General features: G+C 38.6%; 2 pseudogenes; both read left to right on the forward strand.

Annotated features, from left to right (window-relative positions):
• The first annotated feature begins 12,068 nt into the window (after positions 1-12,068).
• LOC128059872 (olfactory receptor 51B5-like) lies at positions 12,069-12,993 on the forward strand (annotated as a pseudogene).
• Positions 12,994-21,469: 8,476 nt separating this feature from the next.
• Positions 21,470-22,375, forward strand: LOC128059873 (olfactory receptor 51B5-like; annotated as a pseudogene).
• The last annotated feature ends 1,344 nt before the right edge of the window (positions 22,376-23,719 follow it).

The raw sequence follows: 23,719 nt of genomic DNA on the forward strand, positions 1-23,719 counted from the left end.
AGTGAGACCTCAGTGAGAAGTCTTTAGATGCCCTCACTGACCTGGATTTTGGTTCTTTCCCATTCTTCAGTGCCATAGTCATGAATGGAATTCTTAGCCTTATTAAAAATTTAGTCAAAACACCATTCTTTTCATCATCTTCATGAAGTCCTGGCTGATGGGAACATTTATTTTAGAAGCTCCTCTCCAGGGTGCATTCCTAATTTAGGTCACTCACTGTCCCTCCTCTGTCTTCACTCTCTGCGTCCTCCTCTTCCATGTGTCTCTCTTTACATCTTCTGCATCCTTGTTTAGACCCTTGGCTTTGGAGATCTGGGACTTTGAACAACAATCCCCAAGGTCTCTGTCTTAGCTTTTACTTAAGCCTTGTTGCTAGCAGAGTGATTAGTTATTTATATCTATTATTATGTGGGAGGAAAAAGTAAAATATTAATATTTATGAATCTGGAATGAAACAAAGTTTTTAAAGTCCTTAGAATGAGGGATGTATCCAAATTACTGGAGAGCAGGATATTTGTTTTGATGAAGTAAAAGAGCTCCCCCAACCCATCCTCTCTCTCCTAGTTTTGATATTGGACTGTGATATTAGACTGCAATCAGTGGGAGCCCTGAGCCCTGCCTCCTGGAAGGGAGCTCCCTTTTCCTGTCCCTAATTTCCCGTATCCCTCTGATTATGTCCTCCATATCCATGTTCTCTACAAGGAGACAGTGAAGGATGGATGTCATTTTCAATCACTGTAAGTAGGATACAGAAGGCAGGGATTATAATGCCAATTGTCTGGAAGCCAGGTATCTCATTTTCTTCCCATAGAGAACTGGCAACACAGTATGCACGTGATTAAGAGCATTAATGTTGGAACTTGAGTACTTTGCTAATGTTAAGACTGTGACTTTTGCTGCGCTACTATAGAAAAGTTATTCAACTTCACTGTACTTTGCATTCATTATTGCAAGAATATATGTAATTATAATTACTGTTACATAAAGTTGCTGTGACGTTTAGATGTAAATCACTTAGGACAGTACTCAATATGTAATAATGACTTAATCAATGTCAGCTATTGTTACCTCTGCCATAATCAATTACACCTATTGTTTGTATTTTGGACCATCTTTCACTATCGAAGAGTGAACTGTTTGAGAAATAGACCCCATCTTTCACAATTTAATGGCGCAAAGATACACAAGTGACTAAACCATAGAATCAATGTCATATTCCCTAATTTCTGATCCTGAAGGTAGATAATAGCAGAGACAATTTGACTATGTATCTCTGATTGATAGAGAGTAATTTTCATTTCCAGATTAAAACCACTAACTCATGAACACCAGTTTACTTAACAAAGAGCTTTTAAAAACCTAGATTTTAGTAATAGGTCTATCTACAGAATATATAGAGACAAGCACAGGGATGTATTCCTACCTTAGTTAAACCAATTATGTTTCAATATAATTATCAATTATTTTTATTTAATTATTAATATAATGAGAAAAAACACAATTGAGATAATACATTATAGATAAACCTGAGCTGACAATCAGAAGAGGCTTCAATGAACATTTTTTTAAGTAAAAAAAAATTGAAGTTAATTTACATAAAGAAATGTTAATGAATTATGAAGGTCTAACATAAAATGAATATCATGGTTTTTAATTAAAATTTAGTTGATTTGAAAGTGCTCTACTAGTTTCAGATATACACATAGTGATTCAACATTTTATAGTTTATACTCCACTTAAAGTTATTATAAAATATTGGCTATATTCCTTGTGTTGTACATTATATCCATTTCATTTATTATATACCTAGTAGTTCATACCTCTTAATATCCTTCCCCTATCTTGTTCTGCCACTCCAGCTCTCCCCATGGGTTACCACTTGTTTATTCTATCTATGAGCTATTTTTTTTGTTTGTTTGTTTTGCTATGTTCATTTGTTTGCTTTATTTTCTAGGTTCCACATGTAACAGAAAACATGCAGTATTTGTCTTTGACTTATTTCATTAAACATAATAACCTTCCAGGTCCATCCATGCCATTGCAAATAGCAAAATCTTATTCTTTTTTACAGCCTGAATAATATTTCATTGTATAATATATAAGTATGTGAAAGCCACTCAGTCATGTCTGACTCTTTGTGACCCCATGGACTGTAGTCTCCCAGGTTCTTCTGTCCGTGGAATACAGGAGTAGGTAGCCATTCCCTTCTCGGGATCTTCTCGACTCAGGGATTGAACCTGGGTCTCCCACATTGCAGGCAGATTCTTTACGGTTTGAGTCACCAGGAAAGCCTATTTTATATATATATATATATATATATATATATATACACACATATATATATATGTATGTATATGTTTGTGTGTGTATATATATACATACGCCACATATTCTTTATTCATCCATCTGTTGACGACTGTCGATGGATACTTAGGTGGCTTTCACATCTCAGCTATCATAAATAATGCTACTGTGAAAATTAGAGTGCAGTTTTGTCCCCCCAAATTAGTGTTTTCATTCTCTTAGCATGGATACCCAGGAGTGGAATTACTGGATCATATTACAGTTCTACTTTTAATTTTGGGGATTTTCCAGGCAAGAGTACTGGAGTGGGTTGCCATTGCCTTCTCTGTTAATGTTTGAGAAACCTCAAAAATTTTCTATAAAGGCTACAACAATTTACATTCCCACCAACAGCATATCAGAGTTTCCTTTCCTCCATGTCCTTGCAAACATTTATTTTTGTTTGGGGCAGAAGCACTCAGGAAGCTGGGTTTCTCAGGTGTGATGGGATGGTAGTCTGGTTTGGGGTGTGGCTGGTCCCTGAGGGCTTGAGGATGTACTACTTCTGTGCTGGTTATAATTTTTCCCCATTGTTTGCTCCTTTGTTAGAGGCTGGTTTGGGGCTGAAAGCATTGATGTCTCACTACTTTTCTGGCTTCTCTTCCTCCCAGGTTTGTGCAGGGATGGCAGCTCTGGCAAGGGGCTTCTGCCCTGGAGCTAGTTTTGCTTCCTCCCTAGGGGTGTTAGGTGACTTCTTCCAGGTCAGAGGTAGGGCTGTGGTCCAAGCTCCCTCCAAGTGTGAGCACCCTTGTTGGCAATGGCAGCCTCTGCCTTAGTTGAGAAGCCTCCCTGGGAAAGAGGCTTCAGCAGGCTAGGGGGCATACTAAGGCAGTCTTGGAATGCAGGCCAGAGCTCCAGGAAGTTTTCAATTTGCTCTGACTGGGAGGAAAAAAGTTTGTGTGTGAGTCCTTTAAAAGTGGAGTCTTGGTTTCTTAGAGTCCTCCAGTAAGCTCCACTGGTTTTGTTAACACAAGTTCAAGTTGCTGATGCACAGTGAGTTCAAACACAGGGAAATGTCGGAATTTCTAGCAGAGAAAGGCTTATTGCAGGGCCATGTAAGTAACTGAGGTGGTCCATGCCCTAAAAAGCCTTGAGCTGCTAGAGAGTATCAACAAAGCATTTTTAAAATCCAGGTGAGGCAGTGGGGGTCACAGGGTATGTGATCAAACTGTGCACAATTCTCTGCTGATGAGGGAACAGGGCGGTGTCACAGGAACTTTATCAGAGCTGAGGTTCCAGGAGGCCTGGGGCTGTGTGCTCACAGTCATCAAGTAGTTAACACCTTCCTTTCGGTGGTTTTTTCTTTGGTGTTTCTGCAAAACAACTCAGGAAATTTGCATCAAATACTATTATCTAGGTACTACTTCAGAAAGGAGCCAAATCAGAGGATAAGGAGGAAGGCCTGTCCTGGGAAGGACTATCCTGGTGGCTCTGGTGGTAAAGAGTTCACCTGCAATGCAGGAGACCAGGATTCAATCCCTGGGTCAGGAAGAACTCCTGGAGTAAGGGAATGACTACCCGCTTCAGTATTGTTGTTTGGAGGAGCCTGGCAGGTCCCAGACCACGGGTTTACAAAGAGTTGGACAAAACTGAGCAACTAAGCACTGTCCTTGGAAAGCCACATAGGATCCAGCTAAGTTATAGTTTTCAAACTAGTTAAAGGCTCATCTCCCCATTGTCAAACCTCAGTGTTAAAGTGCCTAACATGTGGCTTGAACCCCTTGCTCTCCAGAGTAATATCCTCTTCCTCTCTGTGTCTTCCGCTAGGGTTGTGGGTCCTAACCAGGTTTCTTCTCCTTTTCTACCAGATTCTGTATGGACATTTCTTTACAGGCTTCTTTGTGGAAGAGCCATCCTGCTAGTCCCCATGCTGATTTTGTAAGAGTGGTTTTACGTCTAGTTGCATTTTTGATGTTTTCTGTGAAGGAAAGTGAGCCCAGCCATCTTGGTCTCTTTCCTCCAATAATATAATCTTGCATAACTGTGATAAAATATCAAAACAAGCAAAGTGATATTGGTAGAATCCACAAGGATTATTTAAATTTCAACAGTTCTACATGCACTCATTTGTGTGTATATGTGGATAGCTTTATGCAATTTTATCACCTGTGTAGATTCATAAAAATGACACCACAGTGAAGATACAAACTTGTATCTTATATCAAATAAGCGTCACCATATCAGGATATAAAACTGATCCATCCTAACAATGAAATCAATTGGTGTCATTTCAGGGAAGCTCCGAAGAGCTTCAATACCATAGTCCTTTATGTCTCAGGGCAGAGAAGAATGAAGTAAGAGCAAAGTGGTAGATGAGAAATTATCTATTAGAATAGGATACTGGTGAGATTTACAAGTGGACAGGTGAGAATGCCACACCCTGGGAAATTAGTAGGCTACAGTTTTATAATCAAAGAAAAAGTGGGGAGGGGAAGAAGAACTTTTTTGTCTTTCTTGAGTAGACGTCATATTTCCATCATCAATTCCTCCCCTAGAATTGGCAGGAAAGTTCACTTGTCCCATCCTATATGGTTAGGCCAGGACTGCCACAGAACTTCGGAAAAGTATTTTCAGGTCTCAATACAATGAGGGTCTTTCATTTTGAAAAGTCACCTTCCATAAATGATTGCTTTTTGTGTGTGCGCAGAGCCTATTTTGAGGGTCTGTAACTTACTGAACGCACTGGACATGCTGTGGGTCTCACGCCACCATTGTTTTATTGTTTTGGGACATGTCTTATGCTTCTGTTGCATGATTTTATGGTTAAGAAAGCTTGATGGTTTTGTGGTTAAGCAAACCTGCTTTCTCCAGTAATCATTAACTTACAGGAGTTTCCCATATTTTTCTACTTATCATCCCTTCAGATTAACTATTTAATCACCTATTTTATCCCTTCATTCTGTCCCTATCAACAAAGCTTACTCCTGTTACACCTTTATAGACATATCCATCTTTCTTTCCACCTTTCCCTCATCAGTAACATCTGGTGACTACTAATCTGTGCGTCCTATCTAAAAATCTAGACATTTTTCCAAAGTAGACACACAAGTGGCCAAGAGATACATGCGAAGGTCTTCAATATCTCTAATCATCAGAGAAATATAAACCAAAACTACAGTAAGATATTGCCTCAGACCTGTTAGGATGTCTACTATTAAGAAAACAAAAAAAGACTAGAGACAATGAACATTGGCAGGGATATTGAGAAAAGAGAACCCATGTGTACTTTTGGTGGGATGTAAATTGGTGCAGTTACTATGGAGGTTTCAAAAAAAAAATCGTTATGCCTATCCTACCAATACCATACAGTCTTGATTACTGTAGCTCTGTTGCAGGGAAGGGCCAATTCTGACTACCCACTGGAACTGTTTCTTTTACCTGTTTTCTGTTGCTTTTGTTATTATGATCATACATAACAATCTGCCTCAGAGAATCCTGCCCCTCTGCTTGACTGTTAAAGTGCTGTTGTTCAGGGCCCTGTCCTCCCATGGATGGCTGGAAGGAAGAAATAAACAGATCCCCTCCCTGAGGCTTGCCATTCCAGGAGATACTTGCAAGATTAATGGCCTTTTTACTTTGCTTCCTTCTTCCTCTCCCCCTCCATCTCTGTCCTATAAAGAATCTGGCACTCAGGCCCCAATGAGATGATTACCTTGAGACTGTAACCTAACATCTCCTTTGTGAGCTGGCTTTCCAAATACAGTCGCGTCCCTTCCCTCAACAGTGCATCTCTAGGATTTACTGGCCTGTCATGTGGCGAGAGAGGAAACGGCAACCCACTCCAGTGTTCTTGCCTGGAGAATCCCAGGGGCGGGGGAGCCTGGTGGGCTGCCGTCTGTGGGGTCGCACAGGGTCGGACATGACTGAAGCGACTTAGCAGCAGCATGTGGCGAGCAGAGCGAACTTGGACTCGGTAAGAGCTATATAATAAATCTTAATTTGGAATAGTCTTATTCTTCTCATTTTATTTTTTTTTAAAAACTATTTTAACTATTTAGATCCTTGTTTTCCCCATACAAATTTTAGAAAAAGCTTGTCTATGTCACTAAGATGTTTTGCTGGGATTTTGATAGAAATTGCACTAAATCTCTCATTCAATTTAAGGAAAACTGACATCTTTCTACACTGAGTCTTCTGATCCATGAACATAGGTTGTCTGGCCATTTATTTAGGCGTTCTTTGATATTTTTTATCATGACTTTACAATTTTAACATCTACTCCTGTACATTAAATTTATACCTAAATATACAGTCAGTATTAAAGAGATTATGTAACTTGCTCATGTTTACATTGGTAGAGGACTAGTTTTCTAGGGCTGCCATAACAGAATTAGAGACTGCATGGGTTAAATCAACAGACATTTATTTTCTCACAGATCTGGAAGCTAAAAGTTCAGGTTCAAGCTGACAACAGTGCTGGTTTCTTCTGAAGCCTCTCTCCTTGGCTTGTAGATGGCCATCTTCTCCCTGTGTCTCCATGTTTTTTCCCCCCTGTGTATACTGGTGTCTTTCTGTGTGCCCAAATTTCCTCTCCTTATAAGGACACGTGAGATTGGATTACAACTCATTCTAACAGTTTCACTTTAACTTAATGACCTTTTTAAAGGTATTTCTCCAAGTACAGTCACATTCTGAGGTACTGAGGGGAAAGACTTTGATATATAATTTTTTTGTGGGGGGAGGGGGTGGCACACTTTAGCCTTTAACAGTTACTAAAGAGTTGATGATTCTAGCAGAATTCATCTGGTCCTCTGATTTGCAATGTGTGTGTGTGTGTGTGTTAGTCATTCAGTCACGGCAGACTCTATGTGACCCTATGGACTGTAGCCCACCAGACCCCTCTGTTCATGGGATTCTCCAGGCAAGAATACTAGAGTGGGTTGCCATTCCCTTCTCCAGGGGATCTTTTTAACATTACTTTAATCTTAACAAAGCATGTCAAGCTCCAAAACATTTCTTCAGGTTTGGGAGATTTGTTTTTCTGGTAATATATATTTATTTTCTGCTAATGGTAAGAGGCAAGATGTTTTCTATAAGAGTTGGAGAAGAGAGAGTTCCTGATGGCCTGTGTATCTGTGTGTGTGTGTATGTGTGTGCTAAGTCACTTCAGTCATGTCGAAGTCTTTGCAGCCCTATGAACTGTAGCCTGCCAGGTTCCTCTAACCATGGAATTCTCCAGGCAAGAATAGTGGAGTGGGTTGCCATGCCTTTCTCCAGGGGTCTTCCCAATCCAGGGAAAGAGCCCACATCTCTTATGTCTCTGCATTAGCAGGAGGCTTCTTTATCACTAGTACCACCTGGTAAGCCCTGGTGGCACTAGTAGTTAAGATTCTGGGTTTTCACTGCCATGACCTGGGTTCAATCTCTGATGGGGGACTAAGATCCTGCAAGCCACATGGTATGGCCGGAAGAGTTGAAAAGGAAATAACAGATTTTTATCATGCTTAGGACTAAAGTGATAGAGTATGCTTGTCTTAAATACTGTGTTGTAATTAGGCCCACTGAAGTTCTAGGAAAAGAAAAAATTATCATGTAATAAATAATAAAGGAATAAAGGAATGCTAAGGACTGCGAATTCTGGGTTCACCATAGGTTCTAGGAGAAGCTGCTTGGCTTGTACCATATTGACTTTAGTCCACCTAACTTTCTACTCTCAAGCTAGCTCTGAGATAAACCAAGAAGAAAATATAATTAGCATTCAAAACATAGGCTAAGAAGATGCTTCAGTTTCCTCCTGAGAACAACTGGGAAAAAGTTGACTTTTAAAGTAGACGTGAAGGATAAATGGCCTCCCATTGGTGATGCCAGGGTCTCCTGGGCCATAAAGACAACCTTTTGACTCCTCTCACATCAAACTGTCACCTGAGGCTGTATTAGCTTCGTATCTTATTTGGAGAAAATACTTTGAGACCTTAATTATGTGGTCCATCTCCTTCACAGAGAGGTTAAGATAGTGGGGATATTTCTTAAGATCCTGATTGGCTGGAAAAGGAAGAACTCTAGGAAGATGCTTTCTTTATTAATAACCTCCCTGACTGGCTCGTTTAACAGACTTTGAGAAGCAGTCACAAAACTGAGTCTTCATGCTGGAACCCCAAACCTTGCTCTTCATTCCTAACAAGCTATGCGTATGTGAGTAGGGAAATACCTGAGAGGTGCAAAAAGAGGAAACTGGGAGATCCCTCTACAGACCTTATAGAGAGATGACAAGGGGAGGAAGGGAAGGATAAATAGAGCCAATAGTTCTCAAACAGTGCACAGATCTTAGATTGAAGTTGGTAAAATTTAGGAAGAGCAATAGGCGTAAGTATCTTAAGACTTACCGTGTCCAGTGATATAAATATGGTTGACCCTCCCATATGTTTCCTATTCTTTCTAGGTGATGAATACAGTGGTACCTCTTATTCTACCAGACTTTTCAATGATGCAAAGAAGGTTTATGGCTGTGAATGACATTGCATGTGCGCTAAGTTGGTTCAGTCATGTCCAACTCTATGCGACCCCACTGTAGCCCATCAGCCTCCTCTATCTTTGGGATTTTCCAGGCAAGAGTACTGGAGTCGGTTGCCATGCTCTCCTCCAGAGGATATTCCTGACCCAGGGATCAAACCAGCGTCTCTTACATCTCCTGCATTGTCAGGCAGGTTCTTTACAACTTAGCACCACCTGGAAAGCCCTGTGAATGATATTAGCTTACATAAATTTTGGGGACATTCAACTAGAAATTCTTCCGGATTTTATCCTCAACTTTTGGATCCTCTTTCCCTTCCGTACGGTGTTTGCTCAGCTTTTATCTTTTCACTCAAGGTCCTTCTCATAAACCTAGAGAAGCTCCCAGCCTAAGCTGTGTGCTTTTATTACAGCATGAAGTACAATGTGTATCTGCATGACATTCTTGGGAATGGAGAAGAGGGAACTGAGTTGAAAGCTATTGGCAAAATAGAATTGATCCCTTCTACTTTGTGTAGTTTTTTTTTTTTTTTCTGTAGTGATACACTACTTGTGCTATACAGTCTTTAACAAGAGGGGTTTCTTACAAAATTTCAGTAAGAGGTTGGGTTAAAGAATATCACTGCTGAAGGGTCAGAGAAATGGAATGAAGCTGCATCAAGAACACAGAAGAGGATCAGCCATGTGGGATGATATTTGCATCCAGTGATTGAAGAATAAACATCACTTATTATATTTTAAATAAGCATTAAATTTTGGTTTGTCTCTCACTTCTGGGGACAGAACAGGGAGAATGAGAAGTGATTTTGTCAATTTTCCATTCCTCAGGGTCAATCCAAAAAGGCTGAACCATACCCTTATGCCCAGTTGTCTGGCAACTCTTTACTGCTGGAAATTCGCAGCTCGACCTCATCTATACATGTAGAAGCTAAGAAGATACTTTTCTTTGGGAGCATCTTATGGGCAGTGGCTTATATTGGCAAAATAACTTCAAAAAAGCATGTTTGCAAAAAAGTAGAACATGCATTTACTCAAATTCAGTCATATTTACTGATGACACTTGACATTTTCACAAGTAAATATATGCCTCCCACAGACTATCCCTTTTGAGTATAAAATTTCTACCAGTCTCCCATTAGTTCAAGTTAGAAATCTGGAGTATTCTCATTTCATTTTCCTCTCATTCTCATTTCCAACATGCGTCTTGGTATTTCCTCAAAAGTGCATCCTTATCTAATTTTTTTTCCATTACCACTGCTGCTCTCCTCGTCAGAGTCATCATCACCTCTCATTTAAATTATTTCAATAGCTTTCTCCTTCCTTTTATCTTTCCTGATAATCCATTCTGCACTTAGCAGCCCAAGTGATCATTCAAAATGCACATCATAATATGTCATTGCTCCTCCTCCACTGAGATTTTTAAAACTCTTGACTGTCTTCTAATTGCATTTGTAGTTAAAACACAATTCCTATTAGCGTCTTGAGGACCTATGAAACCTGACCACTGCCTGGGTTTCTGATATTCTCTGTTATGCCTCTTCTGTTTGCTCACCAAGCTCCAGACATGCTAAATTTCCTATTTTCCTCTATCAGTGAAGCAATCTTCCTCTCGATCTTTACATGTCCAGCTCTTCCTTGTTATGCAGGTGTCAGCTCAATGTCACCTCCTCAGAGATGCAGTCTCAGGTCACCCAAACTACTAGACTAACCTGGAACCTGGATGCAATACAATTTCAAACAATCTATTGAATAGTACTGTTTTATTCTAAAATTACTCTTATATGTATCTAAATTTTTCTCATTTAGTTTTTGAATTTATTTTTAATTGGAAGGTAACTGCTTTATAATATTATGGTTTTTGCCATATACCAGCATGAATCAGCCATAGGTATACATATGTCCCCTCTGTCTTGAACCTCCCTTCCACCTCCCATCTCACTTAATTTTAAGCTTTATTATTTATAAAATCAGATACTTTATCTTATTAACATTTGTCTTCAGTGCTTAAAATGCCAAGGCTATCATACACTGGGTGATCAAAAACTGCTGGGTGTATAATGTGTATAAATATATGTGTATACATATATATGCATGTATGTAGATATGTACATTTATATATGTATTATTGATGTATGTGTACACATATATACATATATCTCACATATTAGGTACTTTGCTAGGTATTGATCATGGCAAATAAAATAAGAATCCCATAGGATAGTGGCAGAAGAAATGTCAAAGACTTCTTAAAGGACATGCATCTTCCTCCATTAACAGGAAATGCTGTCTTTAAGCAACAATGAGCCCCATTTAATATTGGGTAAGCCTATGGTTAGATATAAAAGGAAGAAAATTAAGATTTAAAAAAAAAATACAAATGGAGAATTTGAAAGGAGAGGAATCAAGTCCTGGGGAGTTATTTTAGAGGGCTGACAGAAAAATAATGGGGAAAGAGAAAGAAACTACATGAAAATAAGAGAATATAAAATTTTCACATACAAGGCGAAACTCTATCATGAGTCAGGTCTATCCCTGGCCTAAGCATTTATTCCAGTCTGAGGGTCTGTGTTCATCTACATTTGAATCAGTTTGGGCCACAATAGTGGTAGTGAGTATTCTGTACTGTCTGGGTGAGGCTGATCATTACTTAAGGTAATTCTTTTTGTTCTCCAAAAACTAATCCATGAAATGGGAGGAAAAGTGTCTCTTCTCCACATCAACTTTAGCAAACTCCTTAGCAAACACGGTGGTGGCACAGCTTCTTTTCTTATACATTTTTCTCTTAGACTCTTGACACTTTTATTGAGAAATCATACATATGCAGGACAACGTGGGTTAAGGAAGCCTTACTGTGAAGATAATTGAATTTTAGGTAGTGGATAGTGGATTGTAATGACATTAGAGTTGAGTTCCTTGAAATTCCTCAAGGATTGATTATTCTGGGAAAGCAGCATAATTAATAAAAATGGGTCTAAGTTGTAGTATGCATGAGAAATTCCCTGGGGAGCTTGTGGACATGCAGATGACCACGTGAGGTTCTAAGGATTTGATTGCTTAGGTAAGTGATGGTTCCTGGAATATGCAGTTAAGAACTCAAAAAATATAGATTGTCGTACGAATATATTCTCAAAAACAATGGCTTATATTGATGTCATTCTTACCTTTAAGAAAGAATTCTGAGAAGATATATTTGGAGTGATACCTTGAAAGTAGAGCTGCATTTCTATGGTAATAAATGAGGAAAAAAAAGAATATTTCCCTTGGAGAAACCCCACATGTAGCCCAACAGCAGCTTCAATTCCTTCCTGTTGACTGGTTTTCCAGACTTGGAGGCAGCTCACCACTGGATTTCCACACCCTTCCTTTTTTTCTACTTCTCTGTCCTTTTTGGTGATGGCGTCCTCCTCCTTCTCTTTAAGGAAGATCATAATCTCCATGCGCCTATGTACTATTTTTGGCCATGCTGGCAGCCACAGATCTGGAGCTGAGCTTGACTCGGTGCTGGGAGTCCTCTGGCTGGATCACAGGGAGATTGGAAACGTAGCCTTGCTTTCCTCAGGCCTACTTTATACACTCACTTTTCTTTGTGAAACCTGGAGCTTGCTTGCTATGACCTAATGATCATTTTATTGCCATCCTCAACCCCCTTAGATATACCTCTATACTCACTAATACTCTGATGGTGAAGATTGGGCTGGGAGTTCTGATGAAGCGGTTTGTATCTGTTGTCCCCCAAATCTTACCCTTTATTTTTTCCCTTATTGCCATTCCCATGTCCATTCCCAGGCATTCTGCTTTCACCAGGATGTCATCAAACTGGCCTGTGCTGATACTACCTTCAATCGACTGTATCCAGTGGTCCTTGTGGTCCTTATATTTGTACTGGATTCTGTGATTATTCTCATCTCCTATGTGTTGACTCAAGAGTGTCTTGAGCATTGCCTCCAGAGAAGAGAGGGTCAAGGCCCTCGACACCTGTGGGCCCTGTATCTGTTGTGTCCTGGTTTTCTATGTCACAGTGATTGGATTGTCTCCAATTCATCGGTTTGGGAAACATGTTCCACATATCGCCCACCTCATTATGAGTTACGTCTATTTTCTGTTCCCTCCATTAATGAACCCTATAGTCTATAGCGCCAAGACCAAGCAGACCTGAGTGGCATTCTTCACCTTTTTACTACCCATCAAGTTACAGCCTGATCTCTAACAATCATAGTCCCTCACCCAGAAAGTCAGAACTCTGGTTTTGGACAGGGGAGTGAAGAAGTTTCATGTCAACTCCCCATAATCAAATCTCTTGGTAAAATAACTGTCAAAATAGAGCTACAAATCATCCAAGGTATTTCCTTAAGCCCAGGTCTTTGATCTAGTTTTTTGCAATTAAAAATAAATTCTGTGTACTAAATATTTCTGCTTGACACTCAGTTCTTGTGTGTCAAGTACCCACCTTAGGTGTTTAGAGATGTGTCTATAATGTAACTAAAACATTTTTATTTAGAGTTTGAAAGGTGGCAGATAAGAATAGCTATAAGGATAAAAAAGTTAGGGTGAGATGGATAAAATTTGGTCTATTTATAGCCAATCAATCTCTAATTCTAAACAATTCCTGCACAGATATCCAAAGACACTATGGAAACCTATGCGTTTGGTCACTGAGGCAGGAATTTTTCTAAAAAGAAGTAAAAATTAGTTCTTGATCAGTGTTGTATCACTTATCATCCCAATTATCTCATCAGTGTTTACCTCCTCCATTAAATGATTGTGGCTATGTCTCGAGAACCATACATTTACATTTATTTTCCAAGGCAGTACCTGCTTAGGAAAAAAATTATTTATGGTTAGAGAAACCAAGGATACATGAGAGGAAATAGACAGTCAGTGCCTTCTCCCATCTTTGCCCTCATTCTTAACTTCCCATCCCAATCTTTTACTCAGATGTTGTACCCACTCTAGAGCATCTATCAGTGAGTAACTGTGTCTGAGTGGAAATGTAGTTATCTCTCCCTTCTTTTGCTTTGAACATGGCCTGAGACACTGAAGGAATAGATTTCCACACTTTTAGAGGAAAATGGTTGCTTTCTATACATGTATCTTGGCTCCATTTTTAAAGTGTGAAATGTCTCAAGGAATAAGTTATTATTCTTATTTGACTGAAATTTTCTGACCAATTCAAAAGGGACTTGTGACTCAAGTTAAAATATCCTCAAAGGGTAGACACTACATCTTTATTATATCATAATTAGAGGAGAGAAAAAAACCTAGGTGAGTCAGGAGATGAAACTACAGAAGATGTTATTGATGTCACTGGTGTCAGGAATGGTGTTACACATAAAGGCGAGGAGAGCTATCTATGCAAATGAGAGTGTAAATCTACTCTTGTTGAAATGAGGAGAGGCAGCTTGAAATGATGTAGGTTATCTCAGTTGCTTGCTACTTCCACCTCATTTTGAGCTCAAATATGGCTTCCCCAAATCAAGGAACGTCTAAATTTATATTTAGTACAAAGAGTTTTCAGGTATAAGAATATCCAGATCCAAGTCATTCTCAGAAACTGACTCCAAATCATGATTATCCAAATCCTACTGGGTTTCAGAGGGCTTTCCTGGTGGCTCAGCCCATTAAGAACCCACCTGCAATGCAGGAGACTCAGGTTCGATCCCTGGTTTGGGAAGATCCCCTGGAGGAGGGCATGGCAACTCACTCCAGTCTTCTTGCCAGGAGAATCCCAGGGACTGAGAAGTCCAACAGGCTACATACAGTCCATAGGGTCGCAAGTCAGACACAACTGAAGCAACTGAGCACCCACACACATACACACACACTGATTTTCAGAAGGATTTTTAACGTAAGAAGTATTTTTGAGTATAAGTTCAGGAAGGACTTAACTGAATCTGAAATGTCAGAAGCCAGATTGTTACCAGCATGTTTGACCACATTGTGCTCATCGTCATTTCAATATCTTGCAGGTGGGCTAGGTTATAGGATAAATTTAGGGTATAAGGCTGAGACAAAATAATAAAGACCCTCAGGTGCTTCTTTCTGCCAGAATGTGACTATAGTCTTCTCTACTCAAGTACAAACCATCAGGGAAAACCAAGGATGGAAAGATTACCTTTAGCAAGTCATCTTACTATTTGATACTTAAAGTAAAAGACTCTTTTTTTTCATTATTTGCTTTGAATTGTTTTAGAGGTAAGAACAATAACCTCTGGTTATGACCAAGAGATAGAAAACTTACTCCTTGAAGAAATTTATCAGCACTTCCACTCATTTGTGAGAAAACATGGCTTCAAGAATGCATTTGTCAAGTACTGTGAATTTCATTTGAAGCCAAGGAAAGGTGTCAGGGAATTTTCAAGCCTCATTTAAGTTTAGTGACCTTACTTCAAGATTTAGGAATGATAAAGTGAAATACAGTTTTGACAGTGTCTTCTCTGTTGAGGAGGAGATCAGAAAGGACAAAGGTCATATGAGAGCATGACTTCTATCTGCTAGATTCAGTTATAATTCTGCTCTCTGTCTGCAATAAAAATGTGGAGTTATAGACCACAGCTCTGGGGTCCTATCTCCTTCCCCAGAGTAGGCTAGGAAAAGACATCCCAGAAGCCTAATTGTATGAGGGACCCTAGGGCGCATTTTTCTGTACAATAACTTTGCCAGTTTACCCTGTGGTTAGAAATGATGTTTGCACCAAGTTCTACGTCAAGACCCAGCAATCACCTTTCCCCTTAATTTCTGATGCCCTAGGCAAGGATTTGGTGATCCTGGCAGAACGTAATGGAGATAATAGAGAGGGAAATAAATTTGACTGGTTTCTTGGACTGCTCTTCCTTCAAGCACATGTTGCAAGATTGTAAATAGAACACTGAGGAAAGCTATTTGCCTTTATGGATTCTTTCCAGGGTAACAGATTGCAACATAATGTTTAATTCCCTGGAAAATAATGACTTTTATAGTTAAGCAGTGTTTTTTCTTTTTTTATTTGATTATGGATGCTTATATGAATAATCAAGAGATCCAGCTTTCTACCCAGATTTTCTTGTTAGGTTAGGACTATTGAGATATTTTTCTTACAATGCTCTATTTATTGGAAGAGGCAGAAAAGGGAAGAGAGATGGATGTTGAGTGAATGGACAGGGTAGGGTTGTCATGACAAATCATTATCTACATTACATCTTTTCCTTCTGTTTGGGCTGTTGTCTGTGTTCACTTTTCTTTCTCTCATATATCCCTGTGTTATATTTCTACTCTTATCTTTCTCATTTCTCCTTTCTCCTCTCCTTTCTCCTGTGCCTTTTGCCTTCAGAGATAAGGCTGAGTATCAGTTATAGGACAAAACTGTGTGTGTGTTCTTACCTCAGTGCTTATCCTTAAGAGTTGCTATTCCACTAAGGCTTGGAAATGATCATTAGATAAGAACTCCATAGCGAGAGACAGTCAGGACTGCTCATTCATGTGCAACTTTGGGGAAAACTTGGAGTCTGGATAGTCTGATGATGACAAAGTATTCAGGTGGTTGGTGAGTTATTGGTAAATTTTAACAGGACATTTGTTTGTGAAAAAGCAGAGTATATATAAATCAGTCAGTTTATGCATTAGCCAATTATGGTATCAGTACCTATTATTTGGAAGTCAATGTTATTACATAAATCAGTTTAACCATCAGCATACTAGCCATTAAGCACATCAATGTTAATAATGATGTAATTAAAAATTCATAAATGATCTGACAGTCAATATGTCAAAATATGTCATTACTTCCAGGAAAATTGGTATGTTTATATAGCAGTCAGTAGGGTAAACAACATTAGCATTGAATTGGTACTACATCCATGATTTAATCAGGATGAGCTAATTGGAGCCACTAGGTCTAAGAGATGTGTGATATAACATAGAAGACAACATTTTGTGTTAAGTTTCGCCCTGAGCCTTGAAAAGGCATCTGGGCCTTAACTGTAGGGAGAGATACAATCATAATAAATCCAAGAGAAGTATACTGGATTTAAGAAGGGAAAAGCAAAAAAAATGATAGGATGGAGAAGACATCTGGTTGAAACCTAGGTGTATGAGAAAGAGATGCAGAACTTACCAGAAGTACCCAGCCGAGGCCAGCCAGAATTACCTAAATTGTGCATATGGGTTAAAAATAAATATGCAATGTTGTAAGCCATTGATGCCAAATAAGCCTTTGTCACGTGGCAATTTTGTGTCAGTAACTAACTGATAACTTATGTAAATTCTCTAAATATTAGTTTATTAGTTATGAAGTCTACTAGACTTCTGGCCTATAGCACTATGATATTATACATGAGTGTTTCTTGAGCAGGACAGTCTGTAGTAGTTTGCTACACAGCAATAGAAAACTAATGCTATTGGACAATAAATAACTAAAATAGCACTTGTGTATATCATAATTTTGTAAGTCAAAAGTCTAGTAGGCTTGATTGAGCTCTCTGCTTAGGGCCAAAATCAAGTTGATAATTGTACTACACTCTTATATGTAGGGTCTAGAGAAAAATCCACTTCTAAACTCATTGACAATGCTGTAAGTATTTGGTTTCTTCTGACAATAGCTCTGAGGTCCCCACTTTTTTGCAGGCTGTCAGTGAGGACCCTCTTTCTGTTCCTAGAGGTTGCTTGAATTCCTTCTTATGTGACCCTTTGTACCCTTGAACCAATAACTCTCTGTCAAGTCCTTCTCAACTTTGAATCACCTTGGGTCCTTATTCCATAACTAATTTGTATAAACACTCTACTTTTAAAGGCTCATATAATTATATTAGGGTTATCTACATAATCACCTTTTATTAACTCAAAGTTGACTGATGAGGAATCTTAGTTACCTCTATAATCATCAACATCATATTTCATTATAAAAACAGTCTAGCAACTCAGGGATTAGGATAGAGAATCTTGGCAGGTATGTGTGTGTGAGGGGGTGAATTTTAGATTTCTGACTATTAAAAAGTAGCTATTGAAAGAAACTTTCTTTTCCAACATGTTTATTGTTTATACAGTACATGTAAAATAATATTTATTTTTAACAAGTATTTGATGAAGTAAAGTCTCCAAATGAACTCTCAATAGCGGCTAGAGTAGAAACTGAGAATGGGGTAATTAGAGTTCTTAGAAAAAACAAAAGTTAGAGCATGTAGAAGGCTTCCCCAGTGACTCAGTGGTAAAGAATCTGCCTTCAATGCAGGAGCCACAGAAGACACAGGTTCCATCTCTGGGTCAGGAAGATATCCTGGGGTAGGGCATAATAGCCTACTCCAGTATTCTTGCTTGGAGAATCCTGTGGACAGAAGAGCCTGATGAGCTACAGTCCCTAGGGTCACAGAGAGTCAGACACAACTGAAGCAAATTACCGTGCATGCACAAACATAGAGAAGAAACAAAATTTGATTACTGAGATTGAAAAGAAATTCCAATTTAAAAGACAGACAGGAAAAGACATTTACACTTATTGCTCAGTAAAATTTATTTTGCATTTACTATGATCTAAGTCATGCAATTAAAAGACGCTTACTCCTTGGAAGGACAGTTATGACCAACCTAGATAGCGTATCCAAAAGCAGACACATTACTTTGCCAACAAAGGTCTGTCTAGTCAAGGCTATGGTTTTTCCAGTGGTCATGTATGGATGTGAGAGTTGGACTGTGAAGAAGGCTGAGCACCGAAGAATTGATGCTTTTGAAGTGTGGTGTTGGAGAAGACTCTTGAGAGTCCCTTGGACTGCAAGGAGATCCAACCAGTCCATTCTGAAGGAGATCAGCCCTGGGATTTCTTTGGAAGGAATGATGCTAAAGCTGAAACTCCAGTACTTTGGCCACCTCATGCGAAGAGTTGACTCATTGGAAAAGACCCTGATGCTGGGAGTGATTGAGGGCAGGAGGAGAAGGGGATGACAGAGGATGAGATGGCTGGATGGCATCACCGACTCGATAGACGTGAGTTTGAGTGAACTCCGGGAGTTGGTGATGGACAGGGAGGCCTGGCATGCTGTGATTCATGGGGTCGCAAAGAGTCAGACATGACTGAGCGACTGAACTGAGCTGAAGTATTCTTCAGAGTTTCCCTGGTGGCCGGTGATAAAGACTCTGCCTGCCAATGCAGGAGTCACGGAGACATGGGTTTGATCCCTGGGTCAGGAAGATCCCCTGGAAATGGCAACCCACTCCAGTATTCTTGCCTGGGAAATCCCGTGGACAGAGAAATTGGTGGGCTACAGTCCATGGGATTGCAAAGATCAGACACAGCAACAAAACAACAAGCATTTTATATTTATCATCACTATTATTTTTTATATAAGACTATTATGACAGATGGTTTCTGTGCATCCACTCCATTAGACTATAAGCTATAAGAGTTCAGGGATGCTCTCTGTTTTTTGAAGGACATTTTTTAAGAGCAGTTTTATATTTACAACATAACTGAGAAGATATAGAGATTAATCATATACCGTTTGTCCTTACACAGGCATTGCTTCCCTTATGATCAACATCATTTCACCAGAATGTCTTTTTGCTTTGTTTTATTTTTTCCTTTAAAAAAAAGGTAAACCTGATTGGCATCTCAATCACCCAAAGTCCATAGTTTACCCTAGAGTTCACTCTGGGTGTTAGACATTCTACAGCTTTGGAGTTATTAGAAAATACTAGAATTAGAGAACTGGAGTGAGAAATTTATGAAAGAAGGCTATACAACTTGGACAGAATTTTATACAGATACTGTGGTTCTTTATTCTTCAAATGATATGGGAAAATAATGTGCAACATTGCAATTTTACATAGAATATTTTCACTACTACACAAACCCTTTATGCTCTACATATTCAACCCCTCTGCCCTGACTCCTGGCAGCCACTGATCTTTTAATTGTCTCCAAAGTATTGTCTTTTCCAGAATGTCATAGAATTGAGATTATACAACGTGTAGACTTTTCAGATTGGCTTTTTTCATGAAGTAATATACATTTAAGCTTACTCGGTGTGTTTTCATGGCTTGATAGCTCATCTGTTTGTTTGTTTGTTTTTTTAAGTGCTGGATAATATTCCTTTCTCTGGATATATCAGTTATTTACCCATTTACCTATTGAAAGTAACTTGTTTTTTTCCAAGTTTTACTGGCTATGAATAAAAGTTATATAAACGTCTGGGTGCAGATTTTTATATAGACATGTTTTCAAATCCTTGTATAAATACCAAGAGATACTTTTTTTTGGATTGTATGGCAAGAGTATGTTTCGTTTTGTAAGAAACCTCCAAACTGTCTGCCAAAGCATCTGTACCTATTTTTCTCTTTCCACAGGCAATGTAGGAATTCATATTGCTCCATATTCTCACCACATTTTGGTAAAGTCAATGTTCAGGATTTTAACCATTCTAATGAGTGTAAATATCTACACTTAAAAAAAATTTAATATATTCACCATATTTAGCACAAAACTCTGAAGATCAAAGAAGCAAAAAAATATCAGATCACTGAGTAATAAAGACAAATATGGTTACCATTAATTAAAATTTAGAAATTGAAAAAGAGTGTCACATCCAGGTTTCTATAATGTCTTCTGGAGCCAAATGCCATGCTTCCTTGAAGCAGACAGTTGTAAACTCCATAAGTTTAGTAATATAACAATCCAAGGAGGTCAGCAGATGCCTGGACAGACTTCAGGCATCCCTCTTCAGGGTTCCCTGAGTGGGCTGGCCCTGTGGGGTTATGTAATCTATTTATCCATACAAATAATTATAATGTGAACTTAAAGTAAAGATGGAATAACCCAAAGAAAATTTATTTTTGTTACTCACAAGATCCACCAGCCCGGGTTTGGTGTTTGCATCCTTAATGCTTAGTCCAATTCTTCATTTATGTAGGTACCATTGAATTTCTATTTATTAAATCAGTAAACACGTAATATAAATGTTATATCCAAAATGAAAGTACTGACTTATTTCCTACAATATAAGATATGTTCACAATATAGAGAAAAAGAGATTAGAAGAGAAACTTAAACTGACAAAAGGTTTTGGATTTCAGGTGAGACCAGGTCAGACATTTAGGTAAGCAGAGGATTCCAACCAAGATAATGAGTTATTAGAAAATACTAGAATTAGAGAACTGGAGTGAGAAATTTATGAAAGAAGGCTATACAACTTGGACAGAATTTTATACAGATACTGTGGTTCTTTATTCTTCAAATGATATGGGAAAATAATTTTTACAATCTAGAAGTGTACTCTCTAATACTGTAGCTTGTGGTTAGCTTGAGTTAGGAATTTTTAAAGTGTAAACTACATTCTTTATTTTGAAAGATTAGTCTTCAAATGATATGGGAAAATAATTTTTACAATCTAGAAGTGTACTCTCTAATACTGTAGCTTGTGGTTAGCTTGAGTTAGGAATTTTTAAAGTGTAAACTACATTCTTTATTTTGAAAGATTAGTACAGTGAAATATAAAATATCTCATGCACAATTTTTATAATAATTAATTTTGAAATGGCATAATTTAGATATAGCAGGTTAAATAAAAGGCTGAAATTTTTGTAGTTCTTTACTTTTTTAATGTTTTTAATGGGGTTATTAGAAATTTTAGTATCACATATGTAGCTCAAACTGCATTTCTACTGAACAGGGCTAATTAGATAAAGTTGAATTTCTTCTTCCCAGGGATCCACCATGTGGTCCAACATCAGTGCTGCCCCTTTTCTATTGATTGGCTTCCCAGGTCGGGAGATCTTCATCCTTGGTTTTCCATCCCCTTCTATGTCGTCTATATCTCCATACTCTTTGACAATGGCACCATCCTCTTCCTTATCAGAGAATAAACTCTTCATGAGCCTATGTACTACTTTCTGGCTATATTGACAGTCACAGACCTTGGATTGACTTTGACAATGATGCCTACTGTGCTTGGTGTTTTGTGGCTGGATCACAGAGAGATCAGCCATAGAGCCTGCTACTTCCAGGCCTATCTGATCCATTCACTGTCTGTTGTGGAGTCTGGAGTCTTGCTTGTCATGGCCTATGATCGTTTTATTGCCATTTCCATCCCCTGAGGTACACTTCCATTCTTACCAATGCTAAGGTGGTGAAGAGAGTTCTATTGGTTCTAATGAGAGGATTTATCCTCATTGTGCCCATACTCATCACCCTTTCTGGATTCTCCTACAGCAGATCCCATGTCCTCTCATATGCCCTCTGCCTGCACCAAGATGTGATCAAACTGGCCGGTGCCGACCTCACCTTCAATAGACTCTATCCATAACTGTGGTCTTATTAACTAGTTTCTTGGATTCTATGCTTATCGTCAAGACTGCCATGGGAATTGCTTCCAGTAAAGAGCTAACTAAGTCTCTAAATACTTGTGTCACCCATATTAGCTGTGTTCTAGTTTTCTATATCACTGTGACTGGGCTGACCCTCGTTCATCAATTTGGGAAATATGTGCCACATATAGTTCTTATTGTCATGAGCTATGTCTACCTCCTCTTCTCTCCATTTATGAAGCCAGTAATCTATAGTATTAAGACAAAGCAGATACAAAATGGTATCAATCACCTTTTCTCTTTCCATAGGCTTTGAGTGTGATCTAATCTGCTTTGGGGGTTCTCCTCATTGTGGGATGGGTTTCTTGGCAGAATGGACTATATAATGACAATGTAGCTCAGAACTAAAAGGATTGAAATTCCTGTTATTTAAAAGAAATAGACTCATTGCTCTGATTCTTAGCCCCTTCCCCCTGTCACATCCTCAATGACTTTGACCTTAGTTCTGTTGCTTTGCTGGGTAGATTGTCTGCTTTATCCTGTCATTTTCTAGTCTGGCAGAATCTCTTGGCTTAATGGTTATATGAAGCTACTGATACTTGAAACTTGTAGAATCTATAAAAAAAAAAAAAAGAGGAGAATGAGATAATGTTACAGAGTTCCTCTGTATCTGGTGGAAAATAGTTTAAACTTAAAAAAAAAAATTCTCTATGTCCTACAGTGTATCAGAGGTGACAAAAAGTCTTAGACAACCCCATTGGTACTTTATGGCTGTAAAGTAGATCAGAAGTAGATGGGAGTAAGATATTCAGACAAAAACAACCACAAATCAAATAAGAACTCAGATTCCAGCAGGTGCCAGCATGGCTAGATGCCCACCAAGGATTCATGAAAAGATTCTGAGTTGATAATGTCTGGTGTCTTCCACCTAGTAGGTTGAGGACTCCAAATCAGCTACATTAAAGTTCCATTTACATACCTGAGTTTTTGTTCCCCGTTATGTAGTTAATAATTTCTATATATGCTTAACAATAAAGTGATACTAGTTGTGGAGGCATTCTAATAACATGTTAGCAGAGGCAACGTTTTGTCTCTTTTTTTTTCTGAACAGGGTGTTTGTAATAAACTACCTCCACAAAACACTGTAATATTGAAGTCTTGAAACACATAAGATATTTAAAGAAAGTTAGTTAAGCAAATTATTTAAGGAGAGTTCACTTAGGGCTTCTGATGCATTTCATTCCTTGCAGAGTTCAACATGACCAGATGTGTACATCAGCAATATAGGTAGAGAACCTACATTTTATTTGTTCATCAAGGGATAAGGAAGGTTAGGTAGAATGATGCATACTAAGCAAAATTATAGAAAAATATATCAGCAAATTAAATATCAGTATATTCAACCACAATTAGTACATGTCTTTCCTTCTTTTTTGAAAAAGGGCATGCATGTGACCTGCCTCTTAAGAAATCTGTATACAGGTCAGGAAGCAACAGTTAGAACTGGACATAGAATAACAGACTGGTTCCCAATAGGAAAAGGAGTACGTCAAGGCTGTATATTGTCACCCTGCTTATTTAACTTCTATGCAGAGTACATCATGAGAAATGCTGGCCTGGAAGAAACACAAGCTGGAATCAACATTGCCAGGAGAAATAT

Source organism: Budorcas taxicolor, chromosome 15 (genome assembly GCF_023091745.1).
Source record: "Budorcas taxicolor isolate Tak-1 chromosome 15, Takin1.1, whole genome shotgun sequence".
NCBI lineage: Eukaryota > Metazoa > Chordata > Mammalia > Artiodactyla > Bovidae > Budorcas > Budorcas taxicolor.